The sequence below is a fragment of the Ovis aries genome, chromosome 3, assembly GCF_016772045.2.
Source record: "Ovis aries strain OAR_USU_Benz2616 breed Rambouillet chromosome 3, ARS-UI_Ramb_v3.0, whole genome shotgun sequence".
NCBI lineage: Eukaryota > Metazoa > Chordata > Mammalia > Artiodactyla > Bovidae > Ovis > Ovis aries.
This window is the reverse complement of record NC_056056.1, coordinates 144,403,240-144,429,302: the sequence shown is the minus strand read 5'-3', so window position 1 is coordinate 144,429,302 and position 26,063 is coordinate 144,403,240. Positions and strand designations below refer to the sequence as shown.

The window sequence follows — 26,063 nt, the reverse complement described above, 5'->3', positions numbered from 1 at the left end:
TTATTGACTGTTTCTAAAGTCTTTAGCTTCTCTTTCAATAGATTCTAACAAGATTCCAGGCATCTCTGAAATGCTTCTCTCCACCTTTTGGAAAGGTATATTTGGGAGCGGGGAGCAACTTAGTGAAGCCTGAAAATGTAATTAGAAAAATAGTTTTATGACATGCCACGCTTTTAGGATCTAAAGAGTTAAAAATTTCTGGAAATAATCCAATGGCATGGGTCGATAAGCTCTTCAAATGAAGTCACCATTCAAAAGACAGAAGAGGAGGACCAAGTCCTACACAAGCAACATTTCTGATCATCTTGTCTTTCCAAGAGTCTATTTTATGATGACTTTTCTGAATGTACAGCTATCCGATTCCTAAGAACACCTTTGACAAAGTGCAGCATGTTTTTTTCACAGACAATTAAAATCTACAAAAAATGCTTGTCACTCTATATGAAAATATTTCTCATGCCTAATTAAGAGAACTCTTAGGGAGAATAAATATGATGTTCATATACATAAATATTTGGGATCCTTGAAAGCCTGTAATAGGAACATCTGGGCATTTTGATGCTGATGCTGTGTAATAAGAAATTTCATCTGTAGTAAAATTATTAGGGGGAAAATAATTTAAAGTGACCTCTAGTGTGCTAACAAGGCAGCAAATTTTCTATGCATTGTGAGGAAAACATTCACTGTCACCATTAGCAGCTCTAGGACAAAGTAGGAAAAGTGGGCCAGGGCCTCCGCATGTCACTCCCAGAGGCCTGCCAGCAAGAGTGGCAGCTTTGACCCTCACTGGGTAGACTCTTGGTGGCAGTTTTTGTTTTGTGTAGGGGAGGAACTGATAGTTAAAGAATGGCTGGGGAATGACTGGACATTTACAGACCTGTTCTTTCCCAGACAGTTTTATGTTTTAGATAGTTCTTAAAGGGAAACTATAGAGGCTACTTACTCAAGGTACTTAATAGGTATGATTTTTTAAAAAGTACTTGCCTTTCTGCTCCTTTATACTGCCAACTATCAGGGACCCACATTTCACACTGGAATGTATTTTTAGGGCAGATGGGGAAAAAGGGCCAAGTTTCAGATGTCTCTTTTCTCTATTTCTTTCCTTCACTGTAAGGTTTGCTTTATGGAGCTTTCAGTCTTAGGTTTCCATAACCTCCTAATGCAAAACAGGCTAAGCAGGGCCACGAATGTAACAAACCACATGTTGCCTTGCTTTCTCTTTTTTTTGAGGAGGAAAAATTCAGCTTACAAAAAAAGAGCATGCAAACTTACCAGTTCACCAAAATTAAAGATGTTTTAAAGGTTTCTTAAACTCAGTCTTGGCCATCTTGTAATATTTTGAAATATAAATTAAAACATATGATTGTGATAAACTCTGATTTTACTGAAAAGCGAAAAGAAGATGCTAAGACCATGGATAATAGTTTACAAAATTAATTTTGACTTATAGGGCAATCTGAATATTTTCACCTCAGCCAAAGATGAGTGACATACACATGCAAAATTAACTGTAAGGATTTCATTGTGCATTCTGAATCCTGGAAAGTTGCATAAATTATTCAAAAATTTTATGGCTCAATTCAGCTGTCAAACAGAAGAGCCTTGTGACAACACCTCACACCTGTTACTTATCTAGAACAGTCTTGGGCTTAGTGACTCCCACCTGGATGAGCACGCCCAGACGTTCCTCACACTCATTTTACACAAGGGGATGGATTCTTTGCCATTCTGGGTAGTAAAGAAATTAAGACACACACTAAAATCCCTGGAATTTTCCCAAATGGACTATCATGATTCAGATCTTAACTAAAGTAACCATGGAAAAGAGCACAGACCTTACAAAATCATGAGACGTTCCATTTAGAGCTCTTCCATGGAACATGAACACAAAACACAATCAAGGGCCACATACTTCAATATCTGTTGTAAGGAAAGCACCATCTAACCAAAAAAAAAAAAAAACAAAAAAAACTAGTAACAAATTATGAAAGCTGGTTTTTCTTCTAGGTCTTACCGTCATGCTGCTACTGCTGCTAAGTCGCTTCAGTCGTGTCCGACTCTGTGCGACCCCATAGACGACAGCCCACCAGGCTCCCCCGTCCCTGGGATTCTCCAGGCAAGAACACTGGAGTGGGTTGCCATTTCCTTCTCCAATGCATGAAAGTGAAAAGTGAAAGTGAAGTCGCCAGTCATGTCCGACTCTTAGCGACCCCATGGACTGCAGCCCACCAGGCTCCTCCATCCATGAGATCTTCCAGGCAAGAGTACTGGAGTGGGGTGCCATTGCCTTACTGCCATAGGAAACACAAATGTCCCAAATAAATTCTCATCAGAATATTCCCTGCCTCTGGGGTAATTCCCAGCTGTGGAAATCTTTATCCCCACACCTTCTTCCTTCCCTAACTCAATTAGCATGATAAAGGGACAAAGCCTAGGTCAAGTGTGAGGTTCCTATAGCCTCCAAAGTCCCTCCCTGTGGTCCTCCCATCATCAAGCTGCATGCAATTCAAAAAGGGGTCTTGGTTATTTAATTAAGTGACAAAAGGGATTCTTGGGGAAAGGAGGTTTGAGACAAACATTTAGTTTAAATTTTGCATCTGTGGCAAAAACAAACAAAACCCCATTTCCTCACAAAAGTCATACATGAATTAAAATCTGCTGATGGTTTTTAAAAAGGGGAAATGAGAGGTGAAGAAAAGTGGGGTCCAAGAAAAAAAAAATAACAAGGGTGCTTAAAAAGCAGGGCATGTTAGAAGCTAAAGGCAGTTTTCTGAAAATAGAGCCAGAGAAAGCTCAGGGATACATCTCCTGGACAGGAGTGCTGGGAATGGAGCCAGGAAAGGAAACCTCTTGTTCAGGGAAATCTGGTGGGCAGAGTACAGGGAACTATTAGCTACATAATTCAAGGGTCTTGAAAAGACAATGTTCTGACAATGAACAAAAGTGTATTTGCCTCCAAAATGGGCACATCTGGGCAGAAAATCTGAATGGGGTCACCCTGGACTGATTCGACAGGTGGGCTCCTTCTTCTCCCTTGTGGTGGCATCCAAGTGTGCTAAATACATCAGGGAACTGTGTTAGGCAAACTGGGTTGAGTTGAAATAATGAGGTTTATAACAGGGCTATTTTGTAAGTAACAGAAACCAGACTAATTTAAGGAGAAAAAGGGTGAGGAGTGATCATTTAACAGACGGAGACATAGGCCTGTGTCTCAGGCAACACACAGCAGGACTGTAGCTGAGCTTCAGAAAATGACCACAATTCAGAAACACTCAGAAACTGAGACAATCCTTTCTTCCTCCAGCCTTCTGTCTGCTTCTTTCTGGTTAACACTTTGTGCTTACCTTCCTGCAGACAGGGCTTTGTGGCTCCTCAGTCTGTGAGGTTAAAAAATGGCCCCCTCCCAGGGCTGGGGTTGAAATCCAACATGACTGCCAAGGGCCCACTCCTTGACCATGTATCCACTCAGTCAGAGGGATGAGGGCTTCTGTGTTTTACAGGCTATGGGCCAGTAATTCCCAGTGAAGGCAGAATTGTTTTGTCCTGCAGAGATACTCCCAAAGTGTCTATTAAATGAAATTTAAAAATTCTAGTTGTACAATGGGGAAAGAACTTGCTCTTAGCCAAGAGCAACTGATGCTCCACTGGTTGTCAGTCTAAGAATCACTTACAGTGATTCCCTCCCACCAGAGCGGGACTTATCCAGTGGTCCAGTGGTTACGATGCTGCCTTTCAATGCAGCGGACTCAGGTTCAATTCCTGACTGGGGAACTAAGATCCCACATGCCTTGTGACAACTAAACCTTTGAGCTGCCACAACTAGAGTAGCCAACACACCACAACTACTGAGTCTGCATGCTCTAGAACCTGCTCCACAACAAGAGAAGCCACACTGCAACACTCCACAACACACTGCCACAAAGACCCCATGCTGTCAAAAGAAAAGGATCACCTGGACAGTCTAAAAACATGTAGGTGCCTGAACCACATCCTCATAGATTTTAATTCAATAAGTCTGAGTTAAGGGCTTCCCTGGTGGCTCAGTGCTAAGGAGTCCTCCTGCCACTGCAGGAGACAGGGATTCAATCCCTGGTCTGGAAAGATCCCACATGGCATGGAGCAACTAAGCCCTTGCACCACAACTGCGGAGCCTGGGAGCTGCAGTTACTGAGCCCACATGCCGCAGAAGCCCAGGTGCCCTGGAGCTGTGCTCTGCAAGAAGAGAAGCCACTGCAATCAGAAGCCCATGGACACCGCAAGCGGAGAGGAGCCCCCGCTGGCTGCAACTAGAGAATGCCTGTGCGGCAAAGAAGACCCACCAAGGCCAAAATGAAATAAAATTGTAAAAAAGAAGTCTGAGTTAGGAGCCAGAAATTTACATTTCATGCAGTTTTCCTAGGTAACTGCCATTTCTAACTGGGTTTAGGAACCATGCATTGGTCTACAGACACAATTCACCTTGGTTACTAGCTTTCCTAAGACAGTGATAAATTTGTGCGAGGAGACAGAGGAGCTACTTCAAGTTTTCATTGAGTAGCTGGTCAAAACCCAGACACTCCAAGGTCTTCAATATTGCTTATGAAGCAGGCATGCTCATAAGTAAATCCCAGATCTCTTTCATGAAAAGTTCTAAAGGGATAGATGTCATTTTGGGGATCTGACCTACCTTGGTGAAGATATCTTGCTCAAGTAAAGGTGAACTTCTCTTTTGTTATATTAGGTGAAACTGTTCTTTGGATGTGGCTTTGTGGTGCTGGTTTTAATCCACAATACCTTTGGAAACAGTTTTCAAAGTTTTCTCATGAATTGTTAGAATAGGTTTTTAAAAAAGCATGAAATGAGAACTGTAGAAATTAGAGCCATTTAATACCTAACATTTACACCCATTCAATTTAAATTTAAATTAAATTGGGGGCCATGCAATGCTTAATTTTAATTATGCACAGTTTCTGTCATTTCAGCACATTTCCTCTGCAAAGGCTCCACTTATAGGATGCTTCTGAGGCAAGTGCTGCTCCCACTGATTTCAAGTAATGGCTGTCCTGCTGGGTGAGATTGCTGAAACCTGAAGGCTGCTGGGCATCTGCTGTTGCCCTGGGTGCTGAGTGTTCTTTAGCTTCCCAGAATGTGGACACACAGCAAGCAGACGACATGTCATTTCAGGGGTCAGGGGATATTTACTGAAAATACTAAGAAGATCAAGGTGGGACTTCCCCTGGTCCAGTGGTTACGAATCTGCCAGCCAATGTAGGGGACACAGGTTCGATCCCTGTTCTGGGAAGATCCCACATTCAGCGGAGCAACTACTGAAGCCTGTGCACCCGGAGCCCATGCTCTGCAACAAGAGAACCCACCACAGTGAGAAGCATGCACAACCGCAGCTACAGAGTAGCCCTGCTCGCCGCAACTTGAGAAAGCCCAAGAACAGCAACAAAGATCCAGCACAGCCAGGGGAAAAGAAAAAAAGATCAAGGTGTGTGTAGATAAAGCAGAAAAACAATAAATCACATGACTTTCATAGACACAAGCTGGGAAGGTGTTTGAACCAGAGGTTTTCCTGTTTAGTCTTCTAATTTGTTTTATTGCATGGAAGATTTTTTTCCCCTCCAGTTATTATTAATATTATAGTAAGAAAGAACTCTTGGGGAGGAGCTAACCTCCAATCCCCATTGTACCATCAATGAAGGCTGCACTGCACTGAGCAGAAAGCAGAGCCTAAATTAAGCTGATGGACATTTCCAAAGCCAGCACATCTGTGTTGACTTAATGCAGGAAACAGAAGATGACCACGGCTAGTCATGTGACAGATGACATAGAAGCTTATCACCAGGCTGCATCTCAGTATTGACAGGATTAATTTTTCCTCATTAGCCAGAGAACAAGATAAATACATATCTGAGGACACAGAGTAGGATAGGATTACAACTCCTGTTCCTGTGTGATTTTTATCAGGATGTGAAATGCAATTACGTCAATCTTATTTGAATTCATCTATCAATTTGTCACTTTGGGGTTTTACAAAAGTTAACTGTACAAATAAACAAAAGTGAAAATATATTTTAATGACAACTGAGAACACTGCTTTTACATTTTTTTTCAAAAATCATGAAAAGATACTCATCCTCCTTTTGTAATGGTTAGAGTGGAAAATGAAAAGTATGAAGTGGCTCTGCAGAGGAAGGGGGGAACAGAAAAGGGGAAGGGGGCGGAATGTTTCTCCTAGAGTAAGTATTATTATAAAGGATCCTCCATACTCATGCAGCTTAAGGGCACTAAGAACTTTGTTATATGGCAATAATCTTAGCACAATGTACTTTCCTGTTAGAATATCCTGTACCATGGACTTTTCTGGCTGAAAACTGAAGTATGCCTGAACATTATGTGTAATGTAATTCCCACAAATGAGCTACTGTTTGGGGGGGAAAAAAAGGCAAGTGGTAATAAATCTGTAAATCCCTACAGCAGTTTTCAGGATAACCTTTATTGGTCTGGTCTCAACAGTTTTATACACGGGTATATAACATATACCAAATTAGAAATTCATCAACAGAATTCATTGATAAAGAACTGTTGCATAAATAGCTTTATTCTTTACAGTTTCATTTATTAGTTAGAGAGCTATATAAATAGCATTATTATTTAGTTGTTTGTTTAAAGGAAAAACAACATGGAGAGACATTTGGGTTAGGTCAAATGTGGGAAATAGCTCACAACTGCGTGACTTCAAACACAAATGGGCAGAAAGGTCCTGGAAGTGGTGAGAATGAAAAGGCGAGATGGAGATGGATGGAGTGCACTCTCGGGGTCCTGGGGAGTGGTGCTGCGCAGCTGCACTCTGGGTATCGGATGGAGGGGAGGGCAGAGCTTGTCATGGTGGTCCTGCTTCTGCCAGTAACTGGCTGGAAGACCTTTACTCTCTGGGCCTCAGTTTCTCATCCACAAAATGGTAGATGATCTTAAGGTCTCGTAGCTCTGAAATCCTCTAACTCTTTGATTTCTTCAGTCTAGGAAACCCAGGAACAGAGGTCGGCTGTATACACAGGGGCCATTTTAACCAAAGGCTGCCTTAACATTTGTTGCCACACCCAGGGTGGTGGAGTAGACTTGTTGTCCTGGGGAGGGTGGCAGCCAGACAGAGAAGCCCACAGGTATGGATGAGCCTGATGACCTGGGCGGCCACACAGACCCTCATCTCTCTGGGGTTTAGACAGCACGATGAGAGTTCCCAGGCACATACCCTGAATTCGCCATCTCATCTGCAGCTCCCTAGTCTGAATGGAAAGTTCTATTCTGGGAAACCATCTGAGATGCATTCAGGCTAACCTGAAGGAAAAGTTGGAAAGCATCCTCACACATGAAACACAAACTGTGAAAGAACTGTTAAAAAGGGGAAATGAGATTCTTCCTTTAAAGCATCCTCCAAAATAAAGCTCTAAAGGAAGGGCAAGAATGTTGCCACAGCGCCTGTCACCTCCCTGCAACCTTCCGTTCACCCTGCAGTCATGTGTGTGATGATGGGGCCTCTGCTGGGCTGGAAGACTTGTGTAGATGGAGAGCAAGACTGCCTTGCTCAATGCTGCCCCCCCAAAATGAGCCTCACGCCTGTCACACCATCAGGACTGACAAAGGTTTGCTGAGTGACTTAACACCAGAATGATGAGTACCGTGCATTTCAGGAGAATATCTGAGATGTGAAACACTTGGGATATTAGAATGTACATTCAAAAATGATTGCCATGGAGCCAATTTTTCTACTTTCCGTTCTACCAATGTCCTTTATGAAGAAAAATTATGCATGCCATTTGGTCTGAAAGATAATCAAGATCACTTTTTAGTGAGAAACTTAGCATTTTTCTTGAAAAAGTCTTTTGAGTTTCATTTGCATTTTACTCCTGGTACAATTAATGTTTTTGTTCTGAGTAAATCTCCCAAATTGATGCTATTTCTCAAAAATCTTCATTGAGATAGGCAATTGGAAGATCTGCTTCGTTGTCAAAAAGGAGCCTGGGTCCTAGTCTGTATCATTATTGAAGAGCCTGAAAAACTTTTATTTACCTGCCTAGCAAGGACACTAACCTGCTCCATTCAGAGCACTAATAAAAAGTGTGATAAAAACACCAAGGCTTGCTTATCTTGAAAGATTCTTCTAGTTCAAAGGGTCAGTTTCACACCAGGGTCCCAAGTCTTATCAGCTGGCTCTTCAGAGCCCTGCCATTGTAAAACAAAGAATTCCTCCAACTGGCATGACAATGGTACAATCCAGCAGACACTTCAAAAGGAGCAGGCACTGCACGGAAGACACCCTAAGCTTACCCCTCACTGCGATGTTTACACACAGGTTCTAATGCCTCGTCCCATAGTACCGGACAGGCGGGATAGTCAAGGGCATCGCACCTGCAGAGTAGTTAAGGACTGTGTTTTACCAGTAAAGCGGAGAAAACTTCAGTTTAAACACCATTTACTCCCAGTACCAAGTTCTCAAAAGCCATGGTCTCATTATTCTACTGGGGTAAGGAAGCTGCCAAGGGATGGCAGCTGTGACCTCAGCAAATAATTAGAGAGACAGAAGGAGAGAGAGAGAGAGAGAAAGAGAAAGAAAGAAGTGCGTCTGCAGATAACCAAGGATCATCTGCAGGCATCCACATGAAATTTGCAGATGAGGATAAAATTAAGAATAAAAGCCCATAATGGCTCTGCAGGATGCAAAGAGAAAGCCTTACAGGTATGAAGTTAACAAAAAAAAAAAATTTACTGAATTCCCTCTGAAGGTCTGACTTGTGATGGGGGCTCTGATCTGTTGGCCTTGTTTGTTTAACTTCACTGAAAATCAAACACCAACTTTCCCAAATCAAGTTGCACAGGAAAATGGGTATGGAAATGATTGTAAAACTTACCTTTGAGGTTCTCCAGCCCTTTCTTATAGCTATGCATTAGAGACATGTATAAATAGTGTTATTTCAAAGAAATCCAGACACTTAGATACTGGAAGCAGGAGGCCTAATAAGGAATAGTTTGATTTATTGAAATCAAACAGTAAGTTATAAGGTTTTCTTTATTTCTCAGAGCCTGCGCTTTATACATCCTAGGATATCAAGGATGTTTTAAAAACAAGCAAATAACCTCCCATTATTATTGGGAACCCTGCGTACCTTGCAGTGAGCCTGGTGGCCTTGCTAAAGACCACCGGGCCGTGGAGTCCGGGCAGCCAGGATCTGAATCTGATCGTCCTTTGTCATTGCTCCACCCCTCACCAAGGCAACCTCTGGAGTTCTTTTCAGGTTCCTGCCTTTGCTTCAACTGGGTGGACAACTGTGCTGGATACTGGGCTATAAAGAGGAACAAAAGCTGCTCTTTGCCCTGAAGCAACTCACTATCTATTCCTTGTATTTATATATATTCACACACTCTCAATTCTTTCCTCATTTTTTAAGTCTCTCTTAAAGCTTGTGTCTTTTTAAAAAAATTATAATATTATACAATAAGGGGCTTCCCTGCTGACTCAGTGGTGAAGAATTCGCCTGCCAGTGCAGGAGATGTGGGTTCGATCCCTTGAATATCCCACATGCCGCAGAAGGATGAAGCCCGTGTCCCACAACTACTGAGCCTGTGCCCTAGCGGCCAGGAGCCACAGCTACCGAGTCCACGTGCCCTAAGGCCTGTGCTCCACAGCAGAAGCCCCCAAAATGAGAAGCCTGTGCACTGCAAGGAAGAGTAGCCCCCACTCTCAGCAACTAAAGAAAAGCCCCCGCAGCGACGAAGACCCTGCACAGCCAAAATTAAATAAAGAAGTAAAGTGACTAACGAAAATTATTACACAATAAAAATGGATATAACATCATTGTATCTTAGGAAGAGGTTCAATTTATTATACTTGGGAGCCCCAAGACTATTCCAATATACATTTGTTGCCTTTCAAAATCCTTTGAGGTGTCTTCCCTGCAATGAAACGGTCCAACAGTTGTATGGCATACAAATATATCCCCAAATCATGAAACATTAATGATCTAATAAAAGCAATTCGTTTCCAGTTGCAGCAATTGCAACTATGTCTTCTGTTTTGGGATTTCAGATCCTTTTATTTTCTGCATTTCACGTTTCCCTCTGTGTGTGCTGGCAAACTATTAAACCCCCTACCATATTTCTTATCTTATGGTTATTTGGGGGAAGAATGATCTTCTTTTTTTCCCCCCCTTTTCTGAATTTCTTGCCAGTGTTCTTATAAGAAGTAATATCCAAATACAGCTTAATTTTTGTTATGAAAGAATGACTGCATGCAGACCAACAGAAATGCCTTGGGAAACTCATGGGCTAATGAGCCATTAAATCTGAACCACTTATCCAGTATCCATTGTCAAATGAATAATAGATACTGAAACTTAAAGATCAACATTATCAAACTAAAATGGAAACAAAGTTTCTTTACCCATCCTGGCCTATTCCACTTCTCAAGTTTCTTTTTTAAAATCATTTCATGGAAAATATATAGTATATAGTTTAAAAATCAAACAATTCTAAAAGGCTTTTTTTTTTTTTTAATAGCCTGTTGTCATGAAACCTGTTTTTGTTCCTCTGAAAAGTTGTAGGACCTTTTATATTTCCAGCATCAAAATTACCTGATGATGTCCTTTATATTGATTTTACTTTCCAACACTGCACAGGGGATTTGGTGCGTCTTTCAGTCCAGAAATTCATGCCCTTCAGTTTGAGAAAGTTTGTGGAATAATTTGTTTGATGATATTCTTCCTTTTGTTTTCTCTTCCTATTTAGATGTTGGCTCCCTGGACCTGATTTCCCATTACCTCACCTTCCCTCTCATATTTTACATTTCTTAGTGTTTTAACGTTTACATTCTAGGATATTTTCTATTACTACAACTCTCAAGGCTTCTAGTGAGCACTTTTTCATTTCTTCTTTTTAGTTTCCAAGAGCTGCTTTGTTTGCCCATGAAAGTTCCTTTTTTTGTAGCATTCTGTTCTTGTTTACTGGATACACTAACTTCCCCTTTCTCAGACAACACTAACACTAATTATATATCATCTCCCTGGGTAGTATCTATTCTATCTGCCCTCTCTATGTTCACTTCATATTAGATATTTCTTCAATGTCTGATTGTCAGCTATTTGTTCATTTTGCAGATGAGAAACTAAAAAGCTGATTGGATGCTATCTATATTTCGGAGAATGAGGTCAAGGGAAGGAAGCTTTTTGACTGTCTTACTCTAGACTAAGACAATAATACAAAGTCAAACTAGTTATCTCTAGTTTTGTTTTCATCTTTTGCCTCCTTTTGGCTAACTGCCTTCTCCAAAGAACACTTTCCATCTGCTTACAGGGTGACACCTGGCTAAATGATGTGGAAGGCAAGTTGAGGCATATTATCTGATTCCTCTGGTTCTGGCCAGGGATCCCTGTATGCTCAGGCCATCCAAAATGGCTGTTCCCTTGCTTTCTCTACAGACCCTGCTCCACCAGTATCTGCTTTAGCTGCACCCTACTCACCTGACTGACCTTCCAACATACTTGTCCCCGATCCAGCTGGTGACTGCCCCTTATCAAAGGGGCAGTAAGGGCTGCACCCCTCTGCTAGTTTCCCTGGCAACCAGTGAGACAACCTGATGTCAATTCCCCGATAACTGGTAATTGCCCCTTCTCCCCAGCAGCAAAGACAGCCAAGACCTGTCCATTGCCCGCTGCACACAGTGGGGTCTTGTTTCAGACGTATAAGCTGCCACTCTCCACTAAACTACTAATGTTTCTGTTGCTGACTCCCGGCTCTTTGTTCAGTCTTGAAGCTGGGCAAGCACAGGCCTAGTGGGCCTGTGGAGTGCAGCTCAACAACCCTTCCCTCAACTGTGCCTGATGCCTCATCTCTAGAGCCTCTGTTCTACTCTCACCCAAGGATAAACCTTCTTGAGCTTTTTGGGAGGTCTATGGTACAATTCAGGCTGCATCTCAACTTTCTCTTCTTCTAGATTAGGATCTGCCTACTTGGGTCCTTGAAGTCAGCCACCAATTACAGTCATCCCTTGGTGTCCACAGGTCCTCGAAGTCAGCCACCAATTACAGTCATCCCTTGGTGTCCACGGGTCCTCGAAGTCAGCCACCAATTACAGTCATCCCTTGGTGTCCACAGGCCCTCGAAGTCAGCCACCGATTACAGTCATCCCTTGGTGTCCATGGGGGACTAGTTCCAGGACCCCTCACAGAACCAACATTCAAGGATGCTCAGCTCCCTCATCATCTACCCTCTGTATGCAAGGATCCAGAACTCATGGATATGGAGGGTGATTGCAATCCTGCCTCCAAAATATGTTATTTTCTTATTTTCCATTCTCATCTTCATGGGTTTTCTCCTTTTAAAAAGTAATTTAGTCACTGTCATCTTAGTGAAATTTTGAAAGAGGATAAAGCTAAATGTGCATATTCAATCCGCCATCTTTAACCAGAGGTCTCTATTTCATTTTTTCCCTGGGCTTATTTTTAAGGTCATCCTCAAATACCAGCCTCACTGTCTCCTCCCCCAACTCAAGGTCACCTTGCAGCTCCTGAGGTCTGAGTTTAAGGCAAAGGAGAGGAATTTCAGTTGATAAAAGACAAATGTATCCTTAAATACTTAACTGGACACTTAACAAGAAAAGTGGGGACTTTAGTAGTCTGAAAGATGTTTTTCTGTACATAATAGATGGGTTTCTTTCTGCACACCAGAAAGATAAGAATTTCTGGAGCATGAAGGGGGAACTAAAAGGTCTCAGGATGTCTCTTTTAGGTGTGAGTTTATAATTTAAAAAATAAGAGAATTAAAAACCCAGTCTAATTCAATGCCTTCATTCCATTAGCAAGAAAGCTTACTGTAAAATTTAGCTAAATTAAAAGCATCAACAAATTTTAAGGACAGATATCTTGTTTAACACTATGATTGCTTGCCTGCTAACACAACTTTTTATACACCTGGAGAATGTCTCATTTTTTTTCAACTCATGTGCCTTTCCCTAATAAGCACAAATAATAAATATACAATATGCTGAAATCCATATGTTATGGATTTTTTTTAAATGAAGCAAAGTTATTTAAGTTCTGACAAAACAACAGCTGTCAAGTTAATTTTAAAATGTTAAAAATAGCTTCAGGGGTCCTTAATTTTTCTATATTTGTCCTGCATCTGTCTTCTAATTTTAAAACAAAGGCCCAACTGAATTCACTCATATAAAAGTTATAAGATGAATTTTAATCCTGTTTTTATTTAAAACTGAACTATATTCAATATTAGCATCCAGTTAAATGATCCTGAAACTTATTTGGCAATATCTACTTGTTGAAACAGGAAAAATACATCTTATATTTTCCCCCAAAACCTAGCAATTATATCCCTACAGTCTTCCAATAGACTATAAATCGCACTTTTTAACAAGATAACCTTGGAGCTTTGGTTCCTATGGCAGCTTTGCCACTCACTGATTGTGCTGCCTCTCTTTGCCTCTATTTTCTATTCTTTAAAATGGGAGCAATAATAGCACCTACAGCACAATGGTGTTGATGTGGGCAATAAAAATAATTCATGTTAAGTACCAGGCCTTCCATGAGATGCACAAGGCATCATAATTGATAAACTCTGCTTTATTTAGGAAAGTAAGTCAGACCTGAAATGTTGAAAAGAATGGTTACCTTATTTCTCTCTCATATACACAACCCCCAGAAGTAATTACTGTCATCTTTAATATTGAAAAAAATGTCTTCAACATGAACAATTCTTAAATAGCACTCAGGGAACTAAACTACTGCCTCTATTCTGTTTTTTGGGGTTTTTTTAAGTTATACCATGTGGCATGAGGGCTCAAAGTTCCCTGACCAGGGATTGAACCCATGCCCCTGGCAGAGGAAATGCAGAATCTGAACCACTGGACCGCCAGGGAAGTCCCTCCACTGTGTTATTAATAGGCATTTTCTGAATTTCTTAGCTCTAGCTTTAGACTTTTACCAAAGAGAAGGAATACTTCAGACTTTTGTGGCTTAATGTACCTGATCATCTCTGACCTTCTCTGCTCGCGGTGAGTGAATACTGATCAATGCTGGTGATGGTACACCATCATTCTGACACTTAGTAAAATGGCCTATTCTTTTGATTAACCCACAGCTGGATGACCATTTACAAAAGAGTGCTTTTCAGAATTCTAGACCAGTGATGGGGTAAGTAAGAAAACACCTCTGAATTGGCTAAAAAGAGTGGAGAGCAGGTAAAGTTGGGCAGTTTGAAAACAAAGCAGAACTCTCCCATAGCTTTGAGTATTTTAATCCAGTGTTTACTTAGCAAATTAAAATAACCTTAAAGGAAGACCTCTGTGTTTGGCAGCATAGGCATGTAATTTTAAAAATAGTTGAGAAATACTCCTCTAAACCAGAATTTCTCAATCTTCTATGTCCTTAGATGGTGCATTTCAACCTACAGCATTGCTTCCCCACACTCCTGATACAACACACCCTACAATGCTGCTTTTATGTACCAGAACCACAGGCCCCATTTTGATTTGGAAAATCTTAGTTCGTGCCTCTTTTCCATGTACAGTTATTGACAGTGACTCTTTAATCCTCTTAAGCGTTTGGGTTTGGATGAAAAATGATATATATCTATGGGTTCCCAGATCTATAGTGACTGCGGAGTCCTGGAAATAAGAGAGTGACATGGAATCTGCACAAGAGAACAGAGTTGCCAATGCACCCTGGCAACTAAACCTCTCACCACGCTCTTCCAACATAACCAACCTAACATGTGGCAAAGAAAGACACAGGGCCTTGGTGGACACTGTACAGGAAGAGGGATATTAACAGACCATGGGCTCTGCCAAAGGACAGCCCTGAGTCGGACTGCTGCCTCTCCCATTTTGAGATGGGGGCAAGTCATTTCATGCTCTCTTAATTTCATTTTCTTCCACTATACAATGGAAATGTAAAATTTCCTTCATCAAGTTGTGATGGGGATTAAATGAGATGATGCATGAAAAGTGCTTAGCACAGTGAGGAGATACTGTGACTAAGATCCATGCCAAATAGTCCTTTATACTGTTTTAATTTGATCAAGGCTTCATTTTATGTGTTGTCTATATAACCCAACAATACACTTTTAATTCAAAAGGTTTTTAACTTTAAAAAAAGAGTTGTTTAGTTTAGGCAGAGCCTCAAATTGTTGACTGAATTCAGCTGGTTAACAATACCCACAGTGAGGTGTTGCAAATCAGAATGTAAGCTTCAAAGAAATTTTGCTATGCACACAATTTGAATCAGATGCAGTATCGTGGTATCTTGATGTGGGTAGTGTATGTGCACCTCCACTGATAGAGGGATAAATGAGGTAATCAAGGCAATTTATAGTGCATTAATACAAATGTTGATTATATAATCGAAAGTCAAAATAGTGATGGCAAAAAAACTTTAAAACCTTCTTTTGAGGAACATTACATGTCTTTAATAATTACACAACTAATGGATGAAGAGAAACACTTTTAAAATCACAGTGTAATTCAATTTCAAAATGGTTGTGAATGGAATCTATAGCTAAAAGTGATTAACAGTAGAAATTAACCAACCAGTCAAAATTCAAAAGAAACTGTCTCGTGCAACACTGAGAATGTCTCCTACGAAGACACTACCTGTACAAACCAACACTGAAGAGTGAGACAACCACCCTCAGCACAATCTGGTTTGGTTTTAGTTATATAAATATTTCAAGTGAAATCAGGGATTTTTTTACCTTGTACTGCCATTTTCTACTTTGCTTGTACAACTAGAATAACGTGGAATTAAATGACTACAGTCCTTTGGTAATAGAACCAGATCAAAGTAGACAAGTTTTACTGAGTTTTACTCAGATAATTCAGGCTGTATTTTGGCCTCGTGATTTGCCGGTTTAGTACAGTAAACCCTGGTTTCTAAATTATACCACAACAAGTCCACAGAATTACCACCTAATTGTGACTTGAGAAAATATATGTATCTGACAATGTATCTTGTTTTAATAAATGTAGCAAACAGTAAAAAAAAGAAAAATACCCTAAATATCTGGAAATGAGAGCAGTGTCCATCTGGTGGGGTTTGGGTCTTAGCCACAGCAATGCTCCTTGCCTTAGCACACCACGTGGCATTTTTCCATGGGAAGTTCACCACTGCACCAAGTAGGTTTTACTACTTTGGTGATTGGGCAAAGTTTTGTTTTCTTCTGTTAACAAAAAGAACCTTTCTTTAAAGCAAGATAATGGCCAAGTAATTTTTAAAGTGGATATGTTACATAAATTTGACCTTAAGGAATCTAGGAATTTTCAGTGAACGCTCATAAAGAAAGCAAGCTTTGTGATACTCCATCCATTTTACCCTTTAGCTTCCTTGATATAAAGACTGCCATGTTCCAAAGCAGTTCATGTTAGCTGAAAGGTGATTCTAAAAAAAAAAGATTTTTTTTTAAGTCCCTTTGAAACTTGGAGTAGGCATTTAAAGGTTAATCAAGACACCCATTTTGGGAATTTTCCTTTAGCACAGCTGGTGGGGGGGCACCCCTTGAATTGTGAACAAGACATAGGGAACTAGGTCTTTTAATGGCTACTTTACAAAGAAGTCACTGGGTAAATATTTCAATAAACTATTTTTCACACAAGTGCGTCTGTTCCCAACCTTATTTGAAATGATAGAGTGATACTAATCACCTTTATTGAGTCTTCAAACAACCAAGAAAGGAAAGAAAAAAGATGGAGAGAAACAATGGGTTTTCACATGCATGCCTTTCACACCCTCAGATGGCTCAAGGAATTTCCAATTATAAATATGAATGCTGTTGGTATTTTAAAGTGTAAGAATATGGGGGTTACATTACCTAGCACAGGTGGAAATACATCTACAAACAATGTCAAAACAGGTGATTTGTATAAACCTGAAACTTTTATCTACATGCAACCAGTAGTACTCTCCTATCCTGAACTTAAATGAAATTAAACCTTGTCAACCACAAATATCAGGATAAAGATCTTTGATGTCAACCACTACATTCTGAAGCAAGTTTTTATTAACTATGCATTTTGTAAATAACATGTATCTTCAAAGTACCAAACACAATACCCATTTCCAGGTAAACAGTAAGTGCCAAGGAACAACTGTGTTGAGTTAATTTATGACCCTAAACATTCTTTCCTCTGAAATACATTTTAACACTTTAATTGAATTGACCATGGCTTCGTTGAGCTAATAAAAGGCACTTCCTATCTTTAAGCTAATTTTATTTCCATTAAAACGGCCTATGCAACACAGGTAATTCAAAACAGCAAGTACATCTATAATACTGCAGCTCTCCAAAATGTCGTTTTGTATAACATGTTTGATTATGAAAATCAAGGCTATTCTGAAACACTGCAAATTATAGAAAAACAAAGGACTAGCACCTAAATTTTAGTTATGTAACCCTTTTTCATTTTTTCCCTACTAACCCAATAGTAGATTTAAAGTTTTCCTAAAATAAAGATCAAAGTTAAATTATTGAATGAAAATTATTGGTAATAACTCCTGTCAAAATTTTTATATTTATCTTAAAGCTCACCTATATCAATTATGATCCTTTTTAGAAGAGATGTTTGGAAGACAGTGAGGCACAGAAGTTAAGGACATGGGTTCTAGAACCATCAAGACTTGGTTCATATGGCAGCTCTGCCACTCACTACTGAGCTGCCTCCCTGGCCTCCACTCCCTATTCTCTAAAGCTGGGACAAGTGTACCTACATCAAAAGCACCAATGAAAGTGATAATTCATTTAAGCGCCATGCCTGCGACACAGGTGCTCAATAGATGTTAAATGTCACCAATGGACCAAAGTCCATCACAAAAGGACAGTCAAGGGATAAATGCCTCTTGCAAAGAAATCTGGGCGTTTTCCTGTCTAGAGGGCAGTGAGAAGTTCTGGGGTAGAGAAGCAGAGAGTGCAGGTGCAAACTCATGGAGAGAGAGGTCTGCAGGGTGGGCGGGGGCCACTTTGTAAGGGCCTTGCATGTGAACTCTTGTGAGGAGTGATCCATTGGTATACTGCTGTAGGGCCAGACCATGATCAGAATTGCCTTGTAGAACAGTGGCCGTGGCTGCAGCGTAGAAAATGGCTCTAAGGGATGCAGACAGAGGCTGAGGCAGGAAGACCAGCTGGGAAGCTGTTCTGTAGTCACAGTGCCTTACGTGTGGGGATGAGAATGAGAGGAAGGCTTGGATTTGAGGGTGAGTTCCCAGGTAGACCAAACAGTTTATGGTGCTGCTTTTTACAGGAGCCATTGTGAGATGATCTTGTCAAGGATGATGTGTCCAACATCAAACATGGACCAGCACCATCATCTCTACAGATTCAGATGACTAGATGGTTAAGAAAGGAGAAGTGAGGAAGTCAGATCGGCTTATTGGGAAAACATAGAATCTAAGGGTGTGTTTTCCTAAAGGAAAACTGCCTCCTCTCCTTCTTCCAAACTCGAGATGCAACTCTAAAGGTTCATTAAGCAGGCAACAAGCACTACAGGAGGGCCCATCTCATGCCCAGGACAACTTGTCAGGAAAAAAAGACTTTACTGGATGGCATGCAGAGGGCACTTAATAAAGGTACGTCCATTGAATTTCATAGGCAGGAAGTGAATAAAACAGTGGGCTGGGTCTCAAAATTACCCAAATCTTCTTAACTCTTGTGTTTTGATTTTCTCATTTATAAAATGGAAATGAAAATGTTAGGAATTAAACAAAGAAAATTCTTAAGTAAGGCATGACCAAGAAGTAGTGATGTTGGGAAAGAATAACTACCCAAGTTGCATATCTAATGATGAATATAATCGATTAATTTTAGAGGCTTCCTTGGTGGCTCAGTGGTAAAGAAGCTGCCTGCCATTGCAGGAAACATGGGTTAGATCCCTGATTCGGGAAGATCCCACATGCTGTGGGGCAACTGAGCTCATGTGCCACAACTGCTAAAGCCTGCATACCTAGAACCACGCCCCACAACAGGAAAGGCCACCGCGATGAGAATCCTAAGCACTGCAACTAGAGAGTGGCCCTCTCTCTCCACAACTGGAGAAGAGCCTGCACAGCAGTGGAAACTCAGCACAGCCACAAATAAACAAATAAAGTTATATTAAGAAAAGAAATCTGGATCTATAAAAAGAAACAGAATATGACAAATGGTAAACATGTGGATAAATACAACTAAAATTTTATATATACTCTATATTCTTTAATGTCTATCTAAAATGTTATTGTCTATCTTTTTTGCCATAAAGCAATTAAACAAAGAAAATGAAGTGTAAGCATTCTCAAATTTACATGAGAAAGCTACATTTGTGTGAAAGTCTCACTGTGGTGGCAAGGAAAAAATTCTATTTAAGGAAAGTTCTTCACGAACTTACGGTTGCAGGGGGAAGGGATGGGGGAAGGATAGTTAGGGAGTTTGGGATTGACATGTTGTTGTTGTTTAGTTGCTAAACCGTGTCCAACTCTTTTGTGACCCCATGGCCTGTAGCCCACCAGACTCTTCTGTCCTTGGGATTTCCCAGGCAAGAATACTGGAGTGGGCTGCCATTTCCTTCTCGAGGGGCTCTTTCCACCCCAAGGATTGAAAGCATCTCTTGCTTGGCAGGTGGATTCTTTACCAATGAGCCACCTGGGAAGCTGAGATCGACAGGTTGTACACGCTGTATTTAAAATGGATAACCAACAGGGACCTACTATGGAGCACAAGGAATGCTGCTCAATATCCTGTAATAACCTAAACAGGAAAAGAATTTGAAAAAGAATAGTTACATATATATGTATAACTGAGTCACTTTACCGGACATCTGAAACTAACGCAACATTATTAATCAACTACACTCCAATATAAAATTTAAAAAGGTCATCAAAAGAAGAACTCTTCTTCAGTTTTGAGAAAAAGTAAACATTTTCAGTAAGTCTTCATATTTATAAAGGTAAGAACATAATACTTAAGCCTGGTTTTACATCTATCTTTACATGTCATTTCATAATAAAATATTACTATTTTAAAAATCTTGGGTATTAGGCAAAAGTTAAATGTATTGAATTTGAATTGCTGGAAATGTTTATATTCTACCAGTCAGGCAGGATTTGATATAATTAGGAATATGACAGTGAGACTCTATTTGATATTCTCACAGTTGCTCAAAAAATATCCACTGACATACTTATTAAAATGGCCAAACTTCAGAGCACTGACAACACTAAACGCCAGTGAGGATGTGGAGCAACAGGAACGGTCAACCATTGTTGGTAGGAATACGAAATGGCACAGCCACTTTGAGAGAGAGTTTGGCAGTTTCTTATATAACTAATCATACTCTTACCACAGGATCTAGCAATTATCTTCTTTTGGAATTTACCCAAAGGAATTGAAAACTTGTTGTTCAGTCGCTCAGTTGTGCCTGACTCTTTGTAACCCTATGGACTGCAGCACGCCAGGCTTCCCTGTCCTTTGCCATCTCCCAGAGTTTGCTCAGATTCACGTCCATTGAGTCGGTGATGCCGTTCAACCATCTCATCCTGTCGTTCCCCTTCTCCTCTTATGTTTTCACAAATATGGATGTGGATCAAACCAGGTCTCCTGCATTGCAGGCAGATTCTTTACCCTCTGAGCCACCAGGACAGCCCATGGATGTTTATAACAGCTTTATTCATAACTGCAAAATTTGAAAGCAACTAAGATATCCTTCAATAGGTAAATGGGTAAACAAACTGTGGTACATCCAGATAACGGAATATTATTCAGTACTAAAAGAAAGGAGCTTTGGAGAAGGCGATGGCACCCCACTCCAGTGCTCTTGCCTGGAAAATCCCATGGATGGACGAGCCTGGTAGGCTGCAGTCCATGGGATCGCAAAGAGTCGGACACGACTGAGTGACTTCACTTTCACTTTTCACTTTCATGCACTGGAGAAGGCAATGGCAACCCACTCCAGTGTTCTTGCCTGGAGAATCCCGGGGACAGGGGAGCCTGGTGGGCTGCCGTCTATGGGGTCACACAGAGTCGGACACGACTGAAGTGACTTAGCAGCAGCAGCAGCATGGGGCTATTAAAAGATATGGAGGAAATGTAAATGAATATTACTAAAAAGTCAATCAGAAAAGTCTCCATACTGTATGATTCCAACAATATGACATTCTGGCAAAGACAAAACTTTGGAGACGGTAATAAGGTGAGCTGTTGCCAAGAGCTGGGGGAAGGTGGAGCACAGAAGCTCTTTAGGGCAGAGAAAATACCCTGCATGCGGCAACGACGTATGGTTATATCCCACACAATGTACGACACCAAGAATGAATCGTAATGTGAACTATGGGCTTAGGGTGATTATGACATGCTAATGTAGGTTAATCACTTGTAGTTAACGGATCATTCTCGTGAAGAATGTTCATAGTGGGGGAGGCCACGGATGTGTGGGGGCAGAAGGTATGCTGAAAATCTGCATTCCTTCCTTTCATTTTACTTTTACTGTGAACCTGAAACTGTTCTAAAGTTTTTTTTAATCCACTGAGTATGAATAAAATCAAGAAATAATAATCATATACCTAATATGGATGTGAAATCCATATGATGGATGTGTGAATGAGCTGTGCTAATTTTTAAGAAGGATTGCACAGCCTCTTCTCTCTCACAGAAAACAGTCCTTGTAGCATCTAAAATCTTCATGCGGAAACACAAAGATGGTTCTTTGCCTCTAAAGTACCACCACTAAAGGCAACTTCCCTTGAAAACAGCCCCTCTCCCTCTGCACTTCTTTCAAATGAATGGGTGTATCAGATTTACACGTTATGCTCTAAGGCACTACACATGGGAACACTTACAAAATTACACTAAAAAAATAGCAGGTTTTTTTTTTTAAATTAGGAAAAATTTCTAGTCCTTCAAAACTAGATATTTTACTTTGATTTTATTTGCAATAAAAATATTTCTCTGGAAGCATTTTCTGTAGTCTTAATTACTTAATTAAACATCTTCCCATGGGACTTTTATATCACCACTGCATGGTAATCCTGCAGATGGCAAAGATTTAAGGTGGAATTAAACTAAGCTATTAATTGTATACACAAGTTAAAAGAACTTTAAATGAATGACCTTTAAAAATGTTTTTCATACTTCTAATGGGCAGAATGGCAGCTGTTTTCCTACTTAACTGGGAGACGCAAGAGTCAATCCAGTCAAGGATGAAGCACTTATACTTTGCTACTTGTTTTTATGAAATAAAATACTAACCTTTTCTTTAAAATGCCACCACAGGATAAAAATGTGACTCTTAGAGAAGTCAGGTCATTTCAGATCTTTTGCTGATATATCTGATCAAAAATTGAAAACTATCCCAAGCTAGTACATGATGTATTTTCATGTATGCTCAGTGAGAGGCAGACACTGAAGTCTCTAAAAGATGGTCTTCACTGAAGACTCATTTTAAAGTAAATAAATGGAGAACCCCTCTTTTGCAATCAGATGACAAGATGGAAAGTGTTCACTGCAAGTTAGAAATAAGAGTTATAGAAATACTTTATCTTGGATGATCACCTCCTCTGGAAGGAAGACAAAGCGACTAAGTAACAATTCAAAATGTACAAACAGTAGAGTCTTACATAAAATTATCTCCAGGAAATAGAAAAAAAATTTTTTTTGTGGTTCTGAATACTGTTCTAATGAAAGTCTGTCTTTTCCTCTTCCCTCACTCATAAGGAGAAAACTCCCAGCTTGGCAGTTTCTGCTTCATGGAGGTAGAGTTGCATCTTCAAATTCATTAGCTCCAAATTTATGAAAAAGAAAGAATTTGCTAAGCTGGATTAAATTACGGGTTTTTGTTTCGGCTTCTTCAGTTAGTAGACAATGTAATTCATTACTTTAAATGAAACACTGACAGAGAACCTGAAAGTCATTATTTTATACTTTAGGAACACCATGAATCATTCCCCCTGAATTATATTCAAGTCACTGTTTAGTCCTATAAATCCTCAATAATGCTAACTTGCCTAGTCAAACATAAGTTCTCTTTCTTGAATTGGCATTTTCTTTACTATTCCTCTGGGGAAACGAAACAGAGTTCAGTAGCTCCTGAAGATTCCTGACATTTTCCCTAAAAATCCCTGAGACACTAGAGAAAAAAATACAACAGGCAAAGATCCTAAGAAAGGAAGGAAGGCTTCACAGAGGATCCACTGGCCATGGGATGGAAAAAAATTTAGTGTATTTTGTCCACTTACTATTACAAGAAAAGCACAACTGTGTTCATTGAATATATGTCGTATTGCTAAATATCCTAAGGCTTTGTTTTTAATGTACAATAAATAGTGTTAAGGAGTCCCAGGTGGCATTAGTGGTAAAGAACCCTTTTCTTTATGCAGGAGACATAAGAGATGTGGGTTTAGTCCCTGGTTTGGGAAGATTCCATGGAGAAGGGAATGGCTACCCACTTCAGTATTCTTGCCTGGAAAATCCCGTGAACAGAGGAGCTTGGCAGGTTACAGTCCATTGGGTTGCAGAGTCAGAACATGATTGAAGCAACTTAGCATTCACTGGGATAACAAATAGTGTTAAATAATGGTACCTTTCCACCAATGATGGATCAAATATTCTGGGCCTCTGATAAAGGATCCCTTAGGCTCACAGCTCCTTCCCCCTTCACAACATGTAGTTTTACAAATATAAATCAGAAAGGCTTAAAAATCTATATACTGTTAACTTTTTCCATTTCATGATTGTCTACAATCAACAGCTGAGAAAGTGTGTGTGTTTTAATTTAGGAAGAAGAATAATGCTGAGTCCAACCCTTAACCCTTTGCAATTCACATAAAACATGAAAATTCATTGGTGACTTTTAAAAGACAATTCAGTCATAGCTAATTCTGATTTATTTGAATATAGTTGACAAGGTGTTTTAGATTCAAGGCAAAATGGCAATGGTTAATAATCAGAAGCATATCTTTCTCTATAAAGAGAATAACACAGTGGGAAGCAAAAGCATTATTTTTTACTTCTTCACTTACTTATAATATCATTTCTCATTTAAAAAGTTCTGTTCTCCCAGGATTTCTACTTCTATCAGTAAATCCTAAGGAAACAATCACAGATGTGCAAAAAGATTTATATACAGGGTATCCAAAGGGTAATTTTTAATATTGAAAAACGAGAAGCACCTTGAAGATTCAACATGATGGGATCAAGAACTGGTTAAATAATTACAAAATCGTGTGGTACAAAATCACACAGCTATTAAACAATGCTATAGAGCCAGTGCTGTCCAACAGAAATAAGACCACAAGTGATATCTGTAACTTTAAAAGTAGATGCATGAAAAAAAGTTTTAAAAAAAGTGAAATTAATTTTATTAACATATCTTATTTAACCCAGTATTTCATTAGGTAATCAATATAAAAATCAATAATGAGGAATTCCCCTACCGCTTTTTGTTTGGTACTGCCTCTGAAATTTGATGAGTTTTTTGTGGTTACGGGATATCTTAATTCTAACTAGCCACAATTTTAGTGCTCAACAGCCCATGCTGCTGTGGTGACAGTGCTGAACAGTGCAGTTATAGACAATATTCTGATTTAGAAAGTAGTTAATAATGCATGAAAACCTAAAAATAGATTATATGACATATGTACAGTATGATTCTGCTGCTAAGTTGCTTCAGTCGTGGCCGACTCTGTGTGACCCGATAGACGGCAGCCCGCCAGGCTCCCCGTCCCTGGGATTCTCCAGGTAAGAACACTGGAGTGAGTTGCCATTTCCTTCTCCAATGCATAAAAGTGAAAAGTCAAAGTGAAATCGCTTAGTTGTGTCTGACTCTGTGCGACCCCATGGACTGCAGCCCACCAAGCTCCTCCGCCCATGGGATTTTCCAGGCAAGAGTACTGGAGTGGGGTGCCATTGCCTTCTCCACAGTATGATTCCAATTGTATGCTTTAAAAATTCATGAATGAGAGAAAAAAACATAGGAAGATACATGACAAAATGTTTACAATGCTATTCTAGGAAACAGGATTATAGTTGTTTATTTCTTTTTTCTTTTCTGTATTTTCTAAATGTTTGAAAATAAACCTGTATTGTTTTGAAGTTAAATAAATGATTCTGTGAATATGCTCCAATTAGCACTGATTAGATCTGTGATGACCTTAGACATTCAATTATTTCTAAGAATTTGGTCCCTGAAAAGCAACTGTGTTTGTCTTTGTTTTGTATTTCATACTAGTGAATACAAATTTTATTGTCCATAGAGAATAATTCATATTACAAACAGGACTTATATTTTGAACATGAACTCTAACATTTGCCCCTTAAATGTGGTATGCGGCAGATGGGGACTGCAGCCATGAAATTAAAAGACGCTTACTCCTTGGAAGAAAAGTTATGACCAACCTAAATAGCATATTCAAAAGCAGAGACATTACTTTGCCAACAAAGGTCCATCTAGTCAAGGCCATGGTTTTTCCAGTGGTCATGTATGGATGTGAGAGTTGGACTGTGAAGAAGGCTGAGCGCCGAAGAATTGATGCGTTTGAACTGTGGTGTTGGAGAAGACTCTTGAGAGTCCCTTGGACTGCAAGGAGATCCAACCAGTCCATTCTGAAGGAGATCAGCCCTGGGATTTCTTTTGGAAGGAATGATGCTAAAGCTGAAACTCCAGTACTATGGCCACCTCATGCGAAGAGTTGACTCATTGGAAAAGACTCTGATGGTGGGAGGGATTGGGGGCAGGAGGAGAAGGGGATGACAGAGGATGAGATGGCTGGATGGCATCACTGACTCAATAGACGTGAGTCTGAGTGAACTCCGGGAGTTGGTGATGGACAGGGAGGCCTGGCGTGCTGCGATTCATGGGGTCGCAAAGAGTCGGACACGACTGAGTGACTGAACTGAACTGAACTGAACCGTGAGTGAATTATTTCATTGTCTATTAAATAGCCATCTGTTAAGTCTAGATAACAATCATAAACAGCCATTACTTATAAAGTTTCCATTCAAAGTACTCAGGGGATTGTACAGTAATAGACAGTGTGACCAGTACCTCCTTGTACCTCCAA

At 40.0% G+C, this 26,063-nt stretch overlaps 1 protein-coding gene across 10 annotated transcripts in view; it reads right to left on the bottom strand.

The window, feature by feature from the left end:
* The window catches only part of PRICKLE1 (prickle planar cell polarity protein 1), a 113,957-nt gene that overhangs the window by 33,770 nt on the left and 54,124 nt on the right, over nucleotides 1–26,063 (bottom strand). The window contains exons 3-4 of one of the 10 annotated variants that reach the window (XM_060412712.1): nucleotides 9,150–9,326; nucleotides 4,667–4,773 (exon numbers count right to left, since the gene is read on the bottom strand). The exons of 8 other annotated variants lie outside the window; for them this stretch is intronic. The gene's annotated coding sequence lies outside the window, so the exon portion shown is untranslated. The remainder of the gene's footprint in view (nucleotides 1–4,666; nucleotides 4,774–9,149; nucleotides 9,327–26,063) is intronic. One more of the 10 variants, XM_042246840.2, reaches the window with a different exon arrangement.